Source organism: Eptesicus fuscus, chromosome 16 (genome assembly GCF_027574615.1).
Source record: "Eptesicus fuscus isolate TK198812 chromosome 16, DD_ASM_mEF_20220401, whole genome shotgun sequence".
Taxonomy (NCBI): Eukaryota; Metazoa; Chordata; class Mammalia; order Chiroptera; family Vespertilionidae; genus Eptesicus; species Eptesicus fuscus.
In genome coordinates, this window is record NC_072488.1 from 28,166,960 (window position 1) to 28,189,304 (window position 22,345).

A 22,345-nucleotide genomic window follows, 5' to 3' on the forward strand; every position below is an offset into this window, starting at 1 on the left:
GGGTTGGGGAGCTAGATAAAAAAGATGAAAGGGTTAAGGGAAAAAAAAAAAAAACAGTCACAGATAATAGTATGGTGATTGCCAGAGGGAAAGGGGGTCAGAGAGGTTGAAGAGGGCAAAAGGGTGATAAATGGTGGCAAAAAGAGATAGGGTTCAGTATGAAGATGATGTGTTATAGAGCTGTGCTCTTGAAACCTGTATGGTTTTCTTAACCAATGTCACCCCAATAAATTCAATTAAAAATAATTTTAAAAATTGAAATAGAAAAGCTGTTACAATAATATAAGTAAGTCTTATAATATTTCTGTAGTTAACCAACAAATTCAAGTCACACCAATTGTCATTACATAGGGTAGTGTGTGTAGGTTAAAAGTAAAATGTGTGGTTTTCTAAGGTAAAAAAAAAAAAAAATCCTATCATGGGGAAAAATATACAGATTAATTAATTACAAACAATTTTAATTTCTGGATCAATACTTTCAATGTATTCCATTTAGGAACTTCCTATGTATTCCATTTAGCCCACACTCCCTTACATACAAGCACACAAAAGCAATACTTTTAGTTAATGGAACCTGGAGGCCTACAGTATTCATTCGTTTTAGTGAAGTTAATCATTTCTTCCTCCTCCTGGGAGAAATGATATATAACATACGTAAAAATTTTATGCCATCAAATCCCACTCCTTATGCTCATTAAATCATGTTTATATTATGATATATTTTCTTTTTCCAAATGAAAGTCAAAGGCCACCACATAACACTATTCAATCCCAATCCAATATAATTATTTTAGAGCTCCTCAGCCAATCCTTTGGAAGAAATTGGGTTAAATGGATCACCTTGCAGAGAATTCCCTTCCCACGCTGCCTCCATGGTGCTGTCAGCACTCAGTTTTCATTGTCTGCACTGAGCTTGCACAGCCGCCTTTAGTTGATTCAAATGCTACCCACAGAGAGTGTGATTCAGGGCTGACTCAGCAGCTTGCAGAGCAGATCGGGGACATCCCGGAACCGAGGCTTTGACAGGTGCACCTGACTGAAATAATTACCCACGGAAGGCTCAGCAGTGCTGGGAAGGAAATGTGGATGGGTGAGTAGGTGATGCAGGAGATCTAGTGGTACACAGTGGCAGACTTCCAGGAGAACAGAGAAGGAGGCAGGAAAGACCTTGGGCAAGAGCTTTAGTCATGAGGCTTGGGATCCGAGGTTGAATTTCAATTATTCATAAGCTGAGAACCAAGACAGAGATGGAGTTTCTGTAAACGGGGCACTCAGTAGGAACTTCTTCACAAAGAAATGTCCTTCGTTTCTAAAACTGGGATTCACTGTCAAAGTAAAATGTGAGATTGATGATGTCCTTTGACTGGGTCAGGATGGTCCCAGGACCTGAGGGTTCAGTGAGCAGCACTTTCAGATCAGAGATAAACAGACTGAGCCATGAAGGCTGGCTCAAGTGCTCACATGTGGGGTGCAGCAGGTGAGGAAAGACAGCTGGAGATGACCACAAAGGGAAGGAGCCAGGTCCCAGACTATATTGCTTGCATTCCCATTTATATGCTGATACGCTCTCTCTCAATCTCTGATAAACACACACACACACACACACACACACACACACACACACACACTTATATACCATGGTCTGATTAGGGAAGTAGCATTTAAACCCACCCACAGCTGACATGTCAATACTCATGTCATAAAAAAATATGATGTGAAGGCTGAAAGTAATTATATACCGGAGATGTTATGAACAGGTTGAAAATCACAGTTCACAAAATGCTAGTAAATAAAACACTGAAGAGGCAAAGCTTGGGCCTGATGGCCACCAGCAGTGTCCAGCTGCAGGTCTTCAGGGCAGTCCTAACAGTAACTGCAGAGAAGTGACTTAAACTCTGTAAGTGGTTGTTACACAGCATTTAATGTGATCATCTACTTAGCCATCATGTTCCTTTGTTAAGAGAACAATTTTAAGTAGGCTTTTTAAAACTGAGGTTGCAAATATGCCAGTGTAAAAGTAAATTCTATTAATAAACAAAATATAAAAGCTTCTCAAATGTTCTCTAAAGCTATGTCAGAGGAACATAAATAAATATTATTGTTGCCTGTAGGACACGGCAACTGGAAGACTAGGTCAGCATCTCCCAACCTTTTTGAGCAAAATCCATTAATTTTCCACATTACTGTTTTTGACTAATGAATTAACATGTATTAATCTAATACCACTATATAAAACTATTAAAAACAACTAAAAAAGGAGAAAGGTATGTGTCCTACCTGCAAATTTAGAATCTAATTAGGGAGGGGAGACATATTAAGAATAATTGATTTATAAAGAATAAATTTTATAAAGTCTAGGAGTAAGTATCAAAGGTATTGAGGATGAAAGATATCAGTGAGGTGCGCATCATAGGAAAAGTTTCCAAGAGAGAGGAGGGCATGTCCCTCCCCTGAACCCCGACTGTTTTCTAACACGTAAAAGAGTAACAAGAATAAATAGCACTCTTTGGCGGTCTGAGTGCATCTTTGGATGCACCAGTCCACTAGCTTTAGCCTGTTGTGAAATGCTATGGGTACTCTGGTCATTCTTCCAACCTAGCTGGACATTTTCGCAGTTTTCTTTTTATTACTATTATTTCAGAACTATCATATAGGAGCCCAGAATATAATTTACCACTTACAGCACATGTACCCTACAGGCTAGAGAGATGCTGGGTGGTTTGCACATATCATCTAATCTACTCTAACAAACCCGCGAGGCAGGAACTTTAATATATGAGAAAACAGCACAGAGAGGTTAAGCAAACTGGTTGGACCCAAAAAGGAAGATAATGGTTGAGTTCAGATTTGAAATATGACAGAGCCTGTCTTTTCCAATTCCCACAAACATTTTTATAGAAAAGGCAATGCTTCTTTATCATCCAGCACTTACAACATAATCTGGAAAATAGAAAGTGATAGTTATTTAAGGGGCAAATGACTGAATAAGAAAAGGAATGAACTCTGTAGCTTTTCCAGTCAGTTATTGTAGCAGCAGTGTAGGGTAGGACCCAAAGTTTTCATAGAGACCTGCCTGGCAAGAGCTGGGTTAGTAAAAACATGAAACACACATCTCAGAAAACTGTGTTGGAGAAACACTGGCTGTATCTGCCCCAGAAACTCAGATTCTCTTCAGGGTTTAGCAGAGAAAGTGTTCAGCTAGTTCTTTCAGCAAAGCAAGGATAATATATACTTCTGGCACTTTACTTATTAAAGTGATGGGCTTAAAACAAGTAAGATTTTGAAACTAAGATTTAACATTTACAGAACTTGTGTTTCATCTCATCCCAGCACAAACTCGATGTGGAGATACTACCATCAGCCCATGTGCATATGTGGGGACACTTAGGTACAGAAGGACCAGGTCTCTTCCCCCAAATCACACAACTAATAAAAAGCAGAGATTACATTCAAACACAGGCAAGCTGACACCAGATCCATACTTTTGCCATCAGACCTTACTGTCCCTTAAAATGAAGTGAGAAGGACATAAAATATGCAATTCATATGAGGGACATAAAACTGAAACTCATAGACATAGACAACAGGATGGTTGGTTACGAGAGGAAAGGGTGAAGGGGTGGTAAAGGGTAAAATGGTGACAGAAGATGATTTGACTTTGGGTGGTGGGCACACAATGCAATTTACAGATCATGTAATATAGACATGTACACTTGAAACCTATATAATCTTATTAAGCAATGTCACCTCATTAAATATAATAAAAATATTGTTTGGATTTATAATGTTATAGAAACAATGAGGATCTAGACCTATTCCCATTTAGTGACAATTTCACTTGAAATAATCAATAAAAAAAGCAATTGGGGCTATGTGGGGTTCAAATAGGTTAGCTAACATGTTATCTAAAATTGAAATATCAGAATATTTATTGTCATGGCTTCTTAGTGAAATATTCCTTTCTTAATAGCTGTGCCCTGTATAAACCCTATTATATGAACAAATGAGAATTCAGTAAGAGAATCTGGTGGTCAGGATGGGGCATGGAAGCATCAAGATAAAGTCTAACTTCAACTTTTGACTCTAGCACTTATTAGGTATGTTTCCTAGAGGAATTTAATCTCCTCCCACTTCACTTCTTTGGATATAAAACAGGAATCACAATTATACCTACCTCAGAGTTGTGGTGAGGTTATAAAGTTCTCAGTCAAGGGTCATTATGCCCCAGAGGTCATTTTTTTATTATTTTTATGATTTGGAGCAGATGTTACTGATATCTATTTGTTTGAGGCCAAGGATCCTGCTAAACACCCTAAAATGCATAGAAAAGCCCCCACAGCAAAAATTATCCAACTTAAAATGTCAATAAAGCCAATAATTTGAGAAAGCCTAGTCAAATGTACATTAGCAATATGCCTGGTGTAATATTAACAATCAATATGATAGCCTTTTACTATTGGTTTATCGTATGCACAAAATGTGTAGAATAATTTATGCCAAGCTTTTAAAGACTAAATTGTTTTTATTCTTTCTTTAACCCAGGAGAGAAAAGTGAATTAAAATTATATAAATATTGAGTCCTTTTGTGAATTATGTTTTCTGAGTCGTTCTCCCATTGAATAAGACAAATTGTTAAATGACATTTAAAACAACTGGTAACGGTAACTATCATTCTGGCTCTGAAGTCTTGGTGGCTTGCAAGAACCAATGGGAACAGTGGGAAACTTTAGAAATTAAATTAAAAAAACCTATTCAAAGGTTTGTTGTTGTAATGGGACCCTTCCACTACTCTCTCCCAACTTTGGAAATAACTTAAGACATTTCTTTAAGAAAAAACTAGAGATTAGCATCCTCTATTTACTTGCTTCAATCAATTGCTCTGAGTATCTTGTCTTTCTAGGCCAAATATATATTTTATATTATATTTATATAATTTCTTTTTCTAAAAGGATCAGTCCTGGAAATTGGACTGTTGTCCTAAAAGAAATAAAAATATGCCAATCAGGAAACATGGTCAAAGGAACAGGAGGCTCTCATGTTCAACACAACGGACAGCTTCAGAGTAATGCTGTGCTTCACAGTGCAACAATAACAAGTTTACTATGGACCCAGCACTGTGCTACACGTACGCGTAAACACGGGGACTCAAACAACAGTGGCTTTGGTCAAGTGTAACCTCTAAGCCTTCATTTCCACTCTCCAAAGTTAACACAAGTATTATTCCAAATTGACAGCTTGCATTCTTTCTTTCTGCTTTCTGCTAGAAACACACCCTTAAAAAACCCTATCACTGATGAATGCTACGTAATGGGCTTGTTTTTAAGCTCATTTTTGGAGTATTTTGTTGCAGTTTTATAGAAAGACAACTGATTTTTGGTATGTTGATCTTGCAACCTTGCCAAATTCATTAATAGTTGTGTGTTGTGTGTGTGTGTGTGTGTGTGTGTGTGTGTGTGTGTGGTTTCCTTAGGAGTCTCCATCTAATCTAATAATAGACAAATATGCAAATTGACCGCACCTTCGCTACACCTAAGCCACGCCCACCAGCCAAGCCACGCCCACCAACCAATCAGGACGAGTATGCAAATTGCCCCAACAAAGATGGCGGCTGATTTGCATATCAAGACAGTGTCGAAAGAAGCCAAGAGCTGCAAAGGGGAGTAAAGCTTCGAAGAAGCAAGCAAGCCAGGGGGGCGGGGGGAGGAGAAGGGAGGAGCGAAGTCAGGGCCGTGGGCGAAGGGAAACGAAGGCGGGCTGGAGGAGAAGGCGGGGCCGGCAGCAAGGGCGGGGCAGAGGCGGGGCCGGGGGCGAAGAGAAACGTGGGCTGGAGGAGAAGTCGGGGCCGGTGACAAGGGCGGGGCAGAGGCGGGGCCGGGGGCGAAGGGAAACGTGGGCTGGAGGAGAAGGCGGGGCCGGTGACAAGGGCGGAGCGGAGGCGGGGCCGGGGCCAAAGGGAAACACGGGCGGGCTGGAAAGGCGAGGTGGGCGGCAAGGGCGGGGCGGAGGCGGGGCCAGGGGAGAAGGGAAACGCAGGCTGGAGGAGAAGGCGGGGCCGGGGGCGAAGGGAAACGCGGGCGGGCTGGAGGAGAAGGCGGGGCGGAGGCGGGGCCGGGGGCGAAGGGAAACGCAGGCGGGCTGGAGAAGGCGAGGTGGGCGGCAAGGGCGGGGCGGAGGCGGGGCCGGGGGCGAAGGGAAAAGCAGGCGGGCCGGAGAAGGTGAGGCGGGCGGCAAGGGCGGGGCGGGGCGGAGGCGGGCGACAATGGCGGAGCAAAGGGAAATGCGGGCGGGCTGGAGGAGAAGGTGAGGCGGGTGATAAAGGCGGAGCGGAGGCGGGGCCGGGGGCGAAGGGAAATGCGGGAGGGCCGGAGGAGAAGGCGAGGCGGGCGGCAAGGGAGGAACGGAGGCAAGGTAGAGTGCAGCAGGAAATCCCATTGCAGGAATTTTCCTGCAACGGGAAAGCTAGTATACAAGATAATGCGATATACAAGTACAGATAGTTGTGTGTTTTTTTTCATCTCCAATTTGAAAGATTTTATTACTTTTTTTAAATCTAATTTTCCTGGATAGACCCTCCAGTACAACATTGAATGGTAGGGCCAAGAGTGAACATTCCTTAAAGAAAGTGTAATATATATATTGAGTGGCCAGATTATTATGATCTCTGAACGCATAATAATTTGGCCACTCAGTGTATATCCTATATAATAATAAAAGGCTAATATGTAAATCAGGCATCCTCAAACTACAGCCCGCAGGCCACATGCGGGTGTTTTTGCCGTTTTGTTTTACTTCAAAATAAGATATGTGCAGTGTGCATAGGAATTTGTTCATAGTTTTTTTAAACTATAGTCTGGCCCTCTAACGGTCTGAGGGACAGTGAACTGGCCCCCTGTTTAAAAAGTTTGAGGACCCCTGATGTAAATTGTCTCCTCGACCAGGAGTTCGACCAGCAGGCAGGCCGGCCAACTACTCATGTTCCCTCCCCCTGGCCAGGCTGGCAGGACCCCACCCATGCACGAATTCATGCACCTGGCCTCTAATACATAAATATATATATATATATATATATATATATATATATATATATATACACACACACACACACACACACACACACACACACACACAGAGTGGCCAGATTGTTATGTGTTCAGAGATCATAATAATATGGACACTCAGTGGGTGTGTGGGTGTGTGTATACATATATATACATATACATATACATATACATATACATATACATGTACATATACATATACATATACATATATATATATATATATATATATATGCTAGAGGCCCGGTTCATGAAATTCGTGAACTTGGTGTGGGGTCCTTCAGCCCAGCCTGAGCCCTCTTGCAGTCCGGGAGCCCTGCGATTGATTGCCTTGCAGAGGGAGGCCCCGCCCACAGCCACTGGCTGGGTAGCCTGGGCCTCCTTCTTTGGGGCAATCGCGGAGCTCCCCCAGCCGGTGGCCTGGGCCTCCCTCTGCAGGGTGATCTTGGGGCGATGGCAGGGACCTCCAACCAATCGCATCGCACCCACCTTGGCAGCGGCAGTCAGTGCTGGGTTGCCGCAGTGCCCGCGACCCTGGAGGGACAGAGAGGTCAGCAGTTCAGCCTGCTCGCCATTCCCCGCCCACCCAAGCCTACTGCGAGCACAGCCTGGCATTCAGTCGTCCGTTTGGTCGTTTTGGACATTACAGACCCTGGCTCTTTATATATATATATATATATATATATATATATATATATATATATATACACACACACACACACACACACACACACACACATATACATATGTGTGTGTGTGTGTGTGTATATATTCTGTATATCTCACATATTATCCAGCCTTAATAAAAAAGATTATTTTGCCATTTATGACAACATGGATGAATCTAGAGGCCATTATGCTAAGTGAAATAAGCCAGGTAAAGAAAGAAAAATACTGCATGGTATCACTTATATGTGAAATCTTTAAAAAAAAAAAAAAAGTTGAACTCTTAGAAATAGTGATATAAAGAATGGTGGTTGTCAAGGGCTTGGGGGTTGAGGGCTGGGAGAAATGGGTAGGGGTTAGGTAAAATGGCACAAACCTTCAGCTATAAGATGAATATGTTTCAGAGCCAATGTATACCATGGTGAATATAGTTGATAATGATAATATTGTATTATATAATTGAAAATGCTAAGATACTAAATCTTAATTGTCCTTATACACACACACACAAAAAGGTAAATATGAGAAGTGATGGATGTACTAACTAACTCGATAGTGGGAATCCTTTCACTATGTATACATACGTCAAAGCATCACAATGTGCACTTTAAATAGATTTATTAAAACTTTATTTGTCAATTATACCTCAGTAAAGCTGACAGAAAAGGGGGCATCCTTGTCTTGTTCCTGATCTTAGGGGAAGACCATTCAGTTATTCATCATTACATAAGCTCTCTGTTGTGGGTTTTCCATAAATGCTGCTTATCCAGTTGAAGAAGTTCTCTTTTATACCTAGTTTGCCATGATATTTTTGGTTTGGTTTTCTCTTTTTTGGGGAGCAGGTGTGAAATGCTTATATGGTTTCATGTTTATTTTTCCTTTTAATTTTCAAATGTGGTTAATTAGTGATTTATTTTCAAATATTAAACCAACATTGCATTCTAAATACTAGTTATGATGTAGTATTATTTGTATATATTGTTGAGTTATATTTTTTAAAATGTTATATAGAATTTTTACATCTATATGATGAGAGATGCTGATTTGTAGTTTTCATTTATTTAAATTACTTTGTCTAGCTTTAATATCAGTATAATAAAAAAGACAGACAATAACAAACATTGGTGAATATTTGGAGAAATTGAACTCCTCAGATATTGCTGAAATGTAAAATGGTGCAGCTATGTTGGAAAACAGTCTGGTGGGTTCTCAAAATGTTAAATAGTTACCATATGACTCAGCAATACCACTTTTAGCTATGTACTCAATATAACTGAAAACATGTTTACAAAAACTTATAAATGAATGGTTATAAAAATTTTATTAATAACAGCCAAAATTCAGAAACAAAACAAAATATCCATCAGCTGAAGAATAGACAAACAAAATGTGGTCATACAGTTGGATATTATTCAGCTACAAAAACGAATAAAGCAATAATAGATGCTACAACATTAAGACATGTTAAGTGAATGATAACATACAGAAAGGCCACATATTATATGATTTCATTATATTAGTTGTCCAGAATAGGAAAATCCATACAGTCAGAAAGTAAATTAATGTTTACCAGGGGCTAGAAGGAGGGAAGAATGAATGTGAGTGAGTGCTAATTGGTATGGGGTTTCTTTCTGAGTGATAAAAATGCTCCGGAATTAGGAGATAGTGATGATGCACAATCTTGAGAGTACACTAAAATCCACTGAACTGTTCACTTTAAAAGTGAATTTTATGGTATGTAAATCATATCTCAATTTTAAAAGCCATATATGTGTGCCCACACACACACACACACACACACATGCATACACATACTGCTGATTTTATCACATATATCACTTGATTATTTTCAAGAAACACAGAATTTAAAACTGAAAATAACATGACTTTATAGTTCAAGCAAACATCTTGTTATAGCAAATGAAAACTTGAGGCATGGAGAAATTAAATGACTTACCAAAAATCACATAGCTAGCTACATAGAAAATAAAAACAAACCAAAAATTACTTATGCTCTGAGCTCCTTCCAGAGCCCTTTTCTTACACAGAAAAATTCCCTAATGTTTAAAAGCAAGAAACAAAAACAAAGTAAAAAAAGTAAAAACAAACCAAACAAAAAAAAACAACAACAACAATTTTATTCATGTTAGGTTGTTGTTTTTTCTCAAGTTGTAACAAATATCCTTTGTAGTAGATGTGTCAGTATCGAGAATATTACCAAATCTATGATCACTCTCAGAAAGTGACATTGAAAAATCCTAAGTGGATGCAATCAATGCTATGCCCCTTATCTTACAACAGTGAGCATCAGATATTTGTTTCCACAAAAAGACTAGCCTGAAAGAGAACATCAGATCTGCTCTGCACAAGGCACTATCTTTTCATATCAGATGGAGACAGAAGTTCTTTAAAGGACTTACTAGTAAGAATGTTTTGCTCCAATCTCGCTTCCTCCCTTCCTTCCTTCTTTCCTTCCTCTCCTTCCTTCCCTTCCTTCCTCCCTCCCTCCCTCCCTTCTTTCCTTCCTCTCTTTTCTTTTTAGCAATCTGACTTTTCTAAAGTAGTCATCTATTCTTGGGAAAAATACAATGGGAATGTACTCAGCATTTAAACAATTGAAAATTGACAGTCTTGTTTTTAACAAAAACTTAAAAAAGAAGAATCACGGAAAATAAGTACTGGGAAGAGCCTCAAGCTAGTGAAGTTCGTTCTCAAAAAGGCATGAATATTAAAATCCGGAACGAAGGAAGCATACATGGCATCCAGGGAAGAACCAGATAACTTTCTACATTTCTAGACTTTGCTTGCTTGGAGGATTAACCTGTGACTTCCGAGACCTGAACTCGAGGATCCCAATGCCGGGAGAGAGGCCTCAGGATATTCATATTTTGCATCTGAGCCCATTTACAGAGATTGCTGGGCTTTCCTACCTAGTGTATGTTTGAAACAGTTTCTTAAAAAAAAATAGACTATTTACTCTCCCCAGGGACACACTGATAACTTTGTTTCACTTCTTGTTTAAGCATTAAAAGAATCAGAGCTAAAGTTCTTTTAGTCTCTTAAACTGACAGAAGGATGCTTGTTTTGACAATTATATTTTGAAGATTCCATATTAGTCTCAGAAATTTCAGCTAACTTTCTTTCTCCTTTTAGCTCTGGTATATGTAGAAAAAACTGCAGCATCTTATTTCTATTCTGGAAGTTCTGAAGTTGCATGCAGGCCAAGGAATTAGAGTCCTGCCCTAATGTGACTCAGACTGAAGAGAATGTGGCTTGTTCTGAGGAGAAACAGGCCCTTAAAACCCTGTCGGTCACAAACATAACCCATGTAGTGGCTCAAATGAAAAACTTGAACTGAACGGGCTGCACAGTTAGCCAATCTCAGACCATGGTTTGAGGATTCTCTGTGAACTTGAATTGCTACAGTTAATTAAATAGGGAGAATATTTGTGTTTAAAGATAAACAGGAACAAATAGTAAGAAACTAGTGAAGTAATTTTTATATAGTATGTCTATAATCATTAAGAAGAATTGTAGAAACTTATTTCCAAAATATTTCAAGCTGATTCACAAGATAGGGTTTCTTATTTGTTTCTTGTGCCTGCAATCCAGACACAGCTGTGTAAATGTAAGATTTTGGGAGTGAATCAGCTCTTATTCCCAACTGCCACATTTTGATAATGATTATGCACTTAAATATATAGCCAAATATTTTTGGAGATTACCAAAACATATATTTGGAAGTAATGTTGTAAAGATTGGTTTCACCAAAAATAGAATCATTTATGCTTAAACATTTTAAGAATATGAAATAGATTCTATTTCTTGCAAATGTAATTTCTAGGATGCTGGCAGCCTAGATTTAGATATTGAACCAAGAAGAGAAAAAGAAAAGAAAAACTGCACACACAAACCAAAACCACAAGCATATATTTCCAAGAACATTATTATTCTTTTCTGAGTTTGTACAAACTAACTTGTGACCTAGAAATCAAATATAATATAAAAATAATGTAATCATGTCTTTTTAAAAAATATATTTTTATTGATTTCAGAGAGGAATGGAGAGGGATAGAGAGAGAAACGTCAATGATGAAAGAGAATAATTGATTGGATGCCTCCTGCATGCCCCCTACTGAGCACTGAGCCCACAACCCAGGTATGTGCCCTGACCAGGAATAGAACTGTGACTTCCTGGTTCATAGTTTGATGCTCTACCACTGAGCCACACCAGCTGGGCTAATTATGTGTTTTTAAATCCTTAAATTGGTCCTATTGTTATCATTTTCAGATGATTAGTACATAACTAAAATGAGGGGGTTTTTTTTGGTAAAATTAAATAACATATATATTTGGGATAGATAACATGTATCTGTTGACTGCTCACTATTTACAGATATGCTGATAGGACCTTTAGCGATGATATATCCATTGACAAAACTATAATGACAGTAGCTGAAGTGTATATTATAGAGGCCCTTCTGAAGAGAAACAGATGAGTTAACTGTCTCTTTAAAGAATTATTCACTAAAGATCAGAATTCAGTTTTAGATTCCAAGTTTCCTCTAGACACCATGACAGAAATGCAAACAAGTGTGAGCGACTGAGAATGTTACTTAAGCATTCTTAAGATAAAACCACCATTATATGGGGGTTTCAAAATGTTTGACCTTAAATAAAATTACCTTTTCTCTATTCTGCCTCTCTAGACATCTTTCCAACATTCTGTAAAGTTAAATTAGAGTAGAAATGTGATTAGATGACAGCAAATCACAACAATTTTGTAAAAGGACTGCTTTTCAAGGACATGGTTCCTTTTAATGATAAAAAATGTCATTTGGGCATTATTATAGTGTTTCAAGATAAACAGGACCCAGGCTGCTCTTTTTATAATAACACTAGGGGCCCGGTGCACGAAATTCGTGCACTGGGGTTGGGGGTCCCTCAGCCCAACCTGCCCCCTCTCACATACTGGGTGCCCTCAGGGGATGTCCTACTGATGGCTTAGGCCCGCTCCCCACTCTCCTTTGTGGGAGGCAACTGGGCTGATCAGGGGAAGGCACCGGCCCCATCACCCCACTGCTGCAGCCACTACCAGTCACCACAGCCACGAAGGTGTTTTCATCAACACAGACTCCAGTCCCTTCACCAAGAAAAAATGACAACTTTCTTTAGGCATTTTCAAGATGTGTCTTTCATAGGATATGCTTTTTTTTTTTTTTTTAATCCTCACCTGAGGGTATGTTCCCATTGATTTTTAGAGTGTGGAAGAGAGAGGGAGAGACAGAGAGAAACATCAATGTGAGAGGGACACTTTGATTGGTTGCCTCCTGTATGAGCCCTGACCATGGGCACCAGGCTGGGGGGCATGCAGGGACCCCTGGGCCGCACGCAGTGGTGGCCCCCAAGGGTCTCCACACACCCCAGAGGCCAGCAGCCAGCCCCCCATCATGTGCGCCAGGCTGGGGGCGTGGACCCAAACTGCCTCTTGGTGCTGGAGCATTCCCAAGCGGCTGGGGGCACAATGGTGACAGGGGATGTTTCCACCCCGCCCCGCCCCCAGCCCCTTGGCTCCTGCACCTATAGGCTCAAAGTGGCCAGGGGGTGTTCTGGGAACCCTGCCACTCAGGACCTAAGCAAGGGGCCTACAGGCTTGGACTGGCCTGGGTCCTGAGGATGTTTGCGGGACCCAGGCCCTTGGCGCCTGCACCCTTAGGCTCCAAGTGGCCAGGGGGCATTCTGGGACCCTGCCGCTCAGGACCTAAGTGCGGGCCTACAGGCTCTGATCCGCCTGGGTCCAGAGGATGTTTATGGGACCCAGGCTGCTCAGGACCTAAGCGCAGGCCTACAGGATCTGAGAGGCTTGGGTCTGAAGGATATTTCCCAGACCCCAGACTGCTGCAAGTGTTTGGGGGCGGGAACATTCCCGTGTCGCTATGGCAACACGGGAATGTTCCCGCCCACCAAGGCTCCCAGTGGCCAGGGGGAGTTCTGGGGTCCCCGCGGCTCAGGACCTAAGCGATCCCGCCTGGGTTCGGAGGATGTTTATGGGACCCAGGCTGCTCAGGACCTAAGTGCAGGCCTACAGGCTCTGAGCGGCCTGGGTCTGGAGGAAGTTTACAGGACTCAGGCTGCTCAGCACCCGCATATGCAAATTAACCGCCATCTTGTTCGTTCTGATTGGCTGTGGGCGTAGCGAAGGTGCGGTCAATTTGCATGTTTGGGTATTATTAGGTTAGATAATAAATCAAGCACAGATTTTTTTTTTTAATTTGGTCCCTTCCTAGTTTTTCAGGATACAATCCTTCCTGGCAGGGTATCATTTCTGGAACCATATTCTTACTTCCTCTGCTGGGATAAAAAATCTTCTATAGGTTTCCAAAACCTAAATAGGTTTTATTGTCATTGAATTACCCAAGATTAGAATGAATACCTTTCTAATTGGCAGCAACAAAATTGTATGTTCCTTTAAAAAGAATTCTTCTTTGACAAAAGAAACCCTAAACAAAACACGAATCATAATTCTCTGAAAATTTCAACTGTTACTATTTTTCAGAATATATGCTAAACATACTCAGAGGCCTGTGTTGCTGAAGATTTTCAATAAGTAATCATAATTACCATAACCTGTATATTTAATCTATGACAATTAATTTGCACATACTGTTTTACTTGAACCTTACAATAATTCCAGGCTGTAAAATCAGTTCCTCCCCCCTACACTTTCCAATTTTAAAAACAAGGCAGAGGATGCTAAGAGAGGATAAACATCTTTTCTAAGTCACAAAAGTAGACAGAGCTTATGTCTGAGCCATGCCTGCCCATCAACAATTCTTGTGCACAAAAGGTATAAAGCTTCCATTCCGGAAGAGCACCTTGGCTCAGCTCTGCAGCTCCAGGTGACACCAGGGAGAGTTTCATCCTGTCTTATGTGTCAGAGACAAACCAACATATACAACAGACTTGTTAAGATTAGACATGTTTGTTCACATGTTGCTTTCAGTTTTATATCCCACATGAGTGAAATCATATGGTTCTTAACTTCTTCTATTTGACTTATTTTGCTTAGTGTGATATCCTTAAGATCCATCCATATTGTCACAAAAGGCAGTATTTCATTTTTTCTTATGGTTGAGTAGTATTCCATTGTACACATGGACCACACCATTCTAACCCTAAGGCCTGGTGTGGTCTCAGTGTATTTATCTATGTCCTTCCAGCCTATGTATCCCTCAATATTGTTTTCATTGTTATTTAATTTTTTTAAATTTTAGTCTTGATTCATTGCTTCTCAACAAACATCTATACAAATTAATGAGATATCTTGTTAAAATATAGATTAGATTTTTTAGTATGTGTCTATTGGACTTAAATTTTTGCATTTTTAACAAAAACTTCATGATGGTATTGCTCCCGGTTCACAAACACTTTAAGGAAGAAACACTTGAACCACTACAAAGAACAATAGTTATATACAAGATGAATTCATCATTTAAAAAAATAACTCGCCTATACTGTTCAAGGATTAGTCTGACTTTACACTTAAAAGATACACATTTTCTTTTCCCTCAAATGTGTCCTTATCTACAAAACGTATTTTACAAATATTCAAATGTATCAAATAATTGTGATCAATCACATTATCTTAAAAAGGATTTTGCAAAAGAAGTCACATAATTTTTGTTTAAAAATCCAGTTAGATATCCCTCACTTTACACAAAGTTGACTGACAACTTTTCATTTGGATCCAATTTTCTTTATAAATTATCATGTGTCAGATTTCATAAATACTTTATATCGGGTGGATTTTCAAATTAAGGTACATTCTCACTTAAGAATATTATTGTATAAAATATTATTGATATTGTTCTATAATTATATGACAGTTACATATTATATTGTTATATAATAATTGCTTGCGCGCGCGTGCACACACACACACACACACACACACACACACAGCCACACTGGCCAGGTTCCAACTTCCATTAAGTCAGTTAAGAGAATCATTCCTATTGATGCTTTTGAGAGCTCAATTTTTTTTTAACTTAAGGGAGTTAATAATGGAAAGTATGCAATATATACTGGAGTCTTTTTTGAGTCTAGGTACCTGCATTTAAAGTTAAAATAATAATAATAAACATATATTTTCCAGTTTTAAATTTTATTTTTAAGAGCTGAGTAACATTTCTTAGATGTACTTCTCATTAAACAATTGAGCAAAGAATCCATTGTGAAGTCAGTTAAGGGAGAAAAGAACTATATGACTTTCACAACCATTTCTATTTGTTCAAAAATAATGAAACTTTTATATAGCACCATAGTTTATTATATACACAAAGACATGCATCCATATATGCATATAGATGTGTGTCATGTATGTTACCTATATTATATATGTAATATGTAACTATCTGATTGAAATAATTTTTATCTTAGGGGGATTTCAAGTTTTTTTGTTTTGTTTTTTATTTCAAGTTCTTGAACACAAACTTTCATTTCACTGAAAAACAGGGGTGTTATTTGGGCTATATGAATTAATATGTAGAAAAGTAATGAATGCATTGTCATAAAATAGAGATTGTCTTGTTTACCAATCATCTGTACAGGTCTCTGCTTTCAAATTTGGCAGACCATATTCTTGGAGAGACTTTTGTGTAATAGTCATTCAATTATTTTTTTATGATGATAAATTCCAAACTGATGTTTTTTAATGGACTTGCATTATTAAAATGTCAATATTACAAAAGTGGCTTAAATGACTATCTTGTGGCCAAATTACATTTATTTTCACTTTAATAGTTCTAAAATTTTTGCTTTTGCTCTGAATTTATAGAACTTGTAAAATCTTTTATGGATTTTTTCAAGCCATATCAAATAATTGGCTAGATAAAACCCATGGATTTCAATGCTGACAACTAATTAAAAGCTCTTAATAAATGTTATGCATGAATGACTGTATTACTATAACCAAAGAAAAGAAATAAAAGATGATACTTCTTAAATAAAAACCTTAAAATTTTATTTTAGAATGATTTTCTTGTTAAGTGGAATTCAGTATTCATGCTAGTTTCAGTCTTTCTACATAAACTTACAGTTTCATTTTTCTGTATTTATATGGAATTTTTAATATGAGACCAGAGAAGGACTACCACTACTTTTCCATATCAGGTTGTCTTCTCTCCCATATAATTTTGTCATTTAATTTTTTATAGTTTCATCTTCTACTATAAAATACAATACGTAGCATCATCAGCTTTTGTATATTCTATTTCTTAATCACAGTGAAGTAAAATTGTCACCTAATGTGTGTGTGTGTTTAATTTTCTTTAATTAGCCCAGTTTGAACACTTCCTATCCAATATTTTCTTTTGAAAATTAAGACTACATTTCAAATTCATGAATCTCTAAAGCACTTATGCATCTTATTCATATAAGAGAGAATGACATATATGTATAATCCTTTGCTATTGAGAATGTCAGGCACTGGGAATTCTTAACAGAGTTGCCTATAGGCCAATTAAATCTTCTACATAACTGCCATGTCAGATTTTGCCCCAATCCCAACAGATTAAAAAACAAAACAAAAAAAGAATAACATCTACAATTCATAGCATTCCTGTAGCCTTAGGTCTAGCTTGTTCCTGTAGGTTTCCCCTGACAATAACAGAGGCCTTATTATCCTGTGTCCCCTGGGCATCTATTAGGCATGATGAAGGAAGGAAAGGCCACATCTCTGGAAAAGAGCACAGTCTTCAACTCTCTTCCCAATGTGGGCTCCTGAACGGGCATTACATTAGAAAGGCATTCTGTGCTACCTATTATGTTACTTCTTCACAATTAGAAACCCTATTTTAATATAATTTCCAAACATTTAGAGTTTGCCATTTGATAAGATTGAGAGTGAGATTGGCTAATAGAAAATGTGAGGCAAATGCTGCATGCGGAGACTGGTTGCCAGTGGGCAGAACTGAATAACTGAATGGGCGGTAATGGAAATTAATGGATAGGGGAAATCTACTTCAATTTCCTTGGAAAATGTATTGTAACTGCTATGTGCATTAATCAATCAAACTTTTTCAATTATTTAAAAATTGAACAATATGATATTTTAATTTAACAAGATAACGCCTCATCCTAAATCACATAACTGCATTAGCTATTGCTCTGTTGAATACATTTAAACTATATGTTTTACTTTGGTAATCATATTTTATGATGCCTAGCAATACATTAGATCAAACTGTCAACAACTAATGAAAGAAAGCTATTTAAAAGTCATGCTCCAATTTATAGTTTTAAATAATAAAATTTGTTTTAAATTGATAAATCAGTTTCTTTCAATATCTATTTTTAAAATTTCTCCTCCATATTTTAAACCCATATTAGGTGCTGAACTTTTGTGAGTGGTAATTCAGATACTAAAGTCTCTGAAAATCAAAGGGAGAAACATGGCACTTATACTTGAACTAAAAGACAATATAGACTTACTAGTATATGGAATCTTGATATTTAACTATATTTATCTAAAAAACACATTCAAAATTATTTATAATCTTTATGGGTTTCCTCTAAAATACTTTTTATCTTTCAATTACACTTTACATTACATGTTATTTTGTATCGGTTTCAGATGTACAGCATAGTGATTAGATATCCTCTAACATTTTCCTTAGGAGAAAATCTAGTTAAAGCTATCATCTCATCTGAACACTATGGTCACTTTTATTTATTTTTTATTTTTTAATATATATATATTTTATTGATTTCAGAGAGGAAGGGATAGGAAGAGAGAGATAGAAACATCAATGATGAGAGGGAATCATTGATTGTCTGCCTCCTGCACGTTGGACCGAGCCCGCAACCCAGGCATGTGCCCTTGACCAGAATCGAACCTGGGACCCTTGATTCCTTAGGCCAACGCTCTATCCATTGAGCCAAACCGGCCTGGGCACTATGATCACTTTTAAATACTTAGTCCATCCCCCACACAGTGCAGGTAAATTCACAATATAATATTTACTTAAAACGTTGGGGTTGGCAGAGTTTTTTGAAGGGACGTGTCTGCTGCTCAAGTTCTGGAAAACTGGAAGAGGTCCACTAACCATGAAAAACCCCAAATACTGAAGAAAAAATAAAGAAATGTGCATTGATAGAGCTGTCATGATTTCAAAGGAAAATATTATTTACTCTAAAGCAAGGGCTAAATGAAAAGAGTGTCAAGGGCTGGAACGGAGAAGCCCCCTTATCCTTCTAGCATTGCAATGAAAGGGGCTGATGTTTGGGTAAGTCACTTCGCTCTCTCGGCAAAAAAGAAGACGATTTGCATTGTTTATAATGTCTTTTCTATGAGTCCATATTACCGCGGTTGGTTTTTCTGCTCATTTATCTCACAGTAGGCTAAAATTATGGAATGAAAATATCAAAGGCTAAACTTAGCATGGCGATAATAGCAAAGCACGGAGCTCACGAGTAATAATTACACCTCTCAGTGAAATAATTAAGGGACTCACTAGGGGACACCTTTCTACCTTAGGAAACGGAGTAGTTTTCAAAGGAGAGTTTAGGTGATTGAAAGTAAAAAGAAAAGCATTCTAGTACTATTAATAAATTCTTCTGACTAAATGGACAAAGAGCTCTGTAAAGAATGGTGGCAAAATTTCTCAAAAAGTTTGGCCCTGTCCATTCTCTTTTATCATCTCCTACACAAAGGCCTCTGTGCATCCTCATTTCTGAATGTGATCCAGTCAAAAGAACATGATCCACATTTCAAAGTTTTATATAATGCCTGTGGCAATTCCTTATTCATTGATATTCTTGGTGACGTTACTGAAATCTTTTTACTCATCTTTTCTACTCTTCTCAAACCTCTTTACCCAGGCCACCCACTGAGAAAATGGAATTTAAGTATTTTCTGACCACTAATCCTACCAGCACAGCCCCATCTGTACAACGTGCTCTCTGCATTCCCCCTGTTATGTTAGGTAAATTTACTTTTTATCCATCAGAAGTCAAGGTCAACTCCTCTGGTGAAGATATGGGTCCCATCTATTCTCTGACTCAAAGATTTTGTTCCTGAGAAGAAGGAACCATTCCCCTGAATCACAAATTCTCCCTTTTTTATTAGATTGTACACATCAACATTCATAAAATTTGTAGTATATTTTCTTATTAAAAAGAGGAAAAAACTAATTTGAACCCCAACTCCCCCAGGACCGCTCATTTCTTGGCTATCCTTCAGAGAAAATTTTGGGGAGTTACTTGCCCTTTCTTAGTCTCTCAATCTGCTCCAGTTGGGCTTTGTCTCCATTACTCCACTCATCATTCTTTTAAAAGTTTCTAATACCCTTCATTTTGCCAACTCCACTGGTCATTTCTTTATTCCATGCTGTATCATATCACTCTTCTACTTAGAACTGGCCAAATAATTGATATACCAGTTAGAATAATATTCAAATGCCTTCCCCTGTCTATAATTCTACTTCTACTGTACTTTTATTTTCTTACTCTCTCCCCTCATCTGCTACTCCAGTTCAGTCCCAGCAACACCCCAAGCCCTTTGCCACCTTAGTCCCCTTGCCCTGCATGTCTCCCCTGCTGAAAGGCTCTTCTCCTTGAACTGCACCTGGCTGACTCCAACTGGCCTTTCAGTTATCGTGTCCTCATGGAAATTTTGCCAGACCACCCAGTCATGTATACTGTTTTAATTATCTGCAGAGCAGAAATATTTTATTTAATTAAAATATCAATGAATTAATGTTTTAAAACTATATTGACTTTTCTTTCCCAATGATATGAGACCCATAAAAGAAAAAATTGTACTTAGCTTTTTTTTTTTTGCTTCTGCATCTCCAAACTAAAGAATGCCTGGTACACAGCCGGTAATCAAAAAATATTTTTAATTAACTTTCTCATCTTTGTATCCCAAATGTCATACATATAGTAAATGATTAATAAATGTTGTTGGTTGACTTTAGATATTTAAAATTTTTCTTCATGAATTAATCCTAGCTATTATTTTATGATAGTAGTTTATCAGTAGTTTTAGCAGATTTTAATATCTTTCAGGAAACAATTTTACTAGCAATAAACAGGTTTGAGCAGAAAATACAGTATAATTTGGATTTCACCAAATTATTTACACCAAAAGGAGTTGTTAGAAAGCACTTAAGAAGCAGAAAAGAGTTTTTAAATCTGTACTCAGGCAACTTTTTAACCTATTTATTCAATAATTATACCTGGATCAAATATACTACCTGCTGGCTAGCATATATGATGCCTGTTATGATATGGCAGTGCTTGTATTCAAGTAACCTTTATTTTACTTAATGCTGGCCCCAAAATGCAAAAATATTGATGGTACCGATTTGAATATGACAAGAAAAACCATAAAATTCTTCCTTTAAGTGAAAAGATGGAAGTTCTCCACTTAATAAGGAAGGGGAAAAATTTATGCCGAGGTTAAGATCTACAGTAAATACATTCTTTTATGCATGATATTGTGAAGAAGAAAAAAGAAATTAGTGACAGTTCTGCTGTTGCACTTCAAACTGCAAAAGTTACAGCCACAGTGTACAGTAAGTGCTTAGTTAAGATGGAAAGGGCACGAGAAGTGTGGGTGAAAGACATGAATAGAAAACGTGTTCTGATTGACAGTGATGAGTTGCCTCAGAGGGCACTGAAGCTATACAAAGACTTCAGTGAGGGACCCCCTAAAACAAATGACACCAAGCCATTTACTGCAAGTAAGGGATGGTTACAGACTCAGGAATAGGTCTGGATCAAAAATTATAAAAGTTACTGAAGTGGTTGAGTCTCCAATGGAGAAACGGCTACTACACTTCCAACAGTTTAAAAGTTTAAAAAATTGATTAGGATTTGGTACTGTCCAGTTTCAGGCATGTGCTGGGGGTCTTGAAAATATCTCCTGTGGATATAGGATGACTCTATAGAAGAACTTGTACTAAAGCTGCCAGTTTGGTGATCTGTAAGACTTTCCAAGTTCTCCAGGTCTCCTAGGGGCAACATAAGCAACAACTATCTTTAGTCATCTCCCATACATGCCCTCACCCCCCACATGCCCTCACCCCCCCCCCCCAGTGTTTTGTGTCCATTGGTTATGCTTATATGCATGCATACAAGTCCTTCGGTTGATCTCTTATCTCCCCCACCTCTCCCTAACCTTCCCACTATAATTTGACAGTCTGTTTGATGCTTTACTGCCTCTGTATCTATCTTTTTGTTCATCAGTTTATAATGTTCTTTATTATCCACAAATGCGTGAGGTCATGTGGTATTTTTCTTTCATTGACTGGCTTATTTCGCTTAGAATAATGTTCCCCATTCATTATTAAGGAATTTCAAAGGAAACAACATGGCAACATGGTTATTGAGGCTCTCTAATTTTTCATATGAAACAAATCATCACTAACTAAAGTTAACTCAATTATTCAAATTACCATTTTTTCTCATGATGTAATACAGTTTGACTATTTCAATAAAAGTTGTGATGATTCAAAAAGACTTTTTGTACAAAATGCCAGACAAGGGAAAGGAAATGAGCTTCTAATCCATATATTGTCATTTTGACTATGATTCACTCACATCTATAGGACATATGA

General features: G+C 38.2%; 1 protein-coding gene across 20 annotated transcripts in view; it reads right to left on the bottom strand.

The window, feature by feature from the left end:
* NRXN1 (neurexin 1) overlaps positions 1 to 22,345 on the bottom strand; it is a 999,171-nt gene that overhangs the window by 912,103 nt on the left and 64,723 nt on the right. The window lies entirely within an intron of this gene.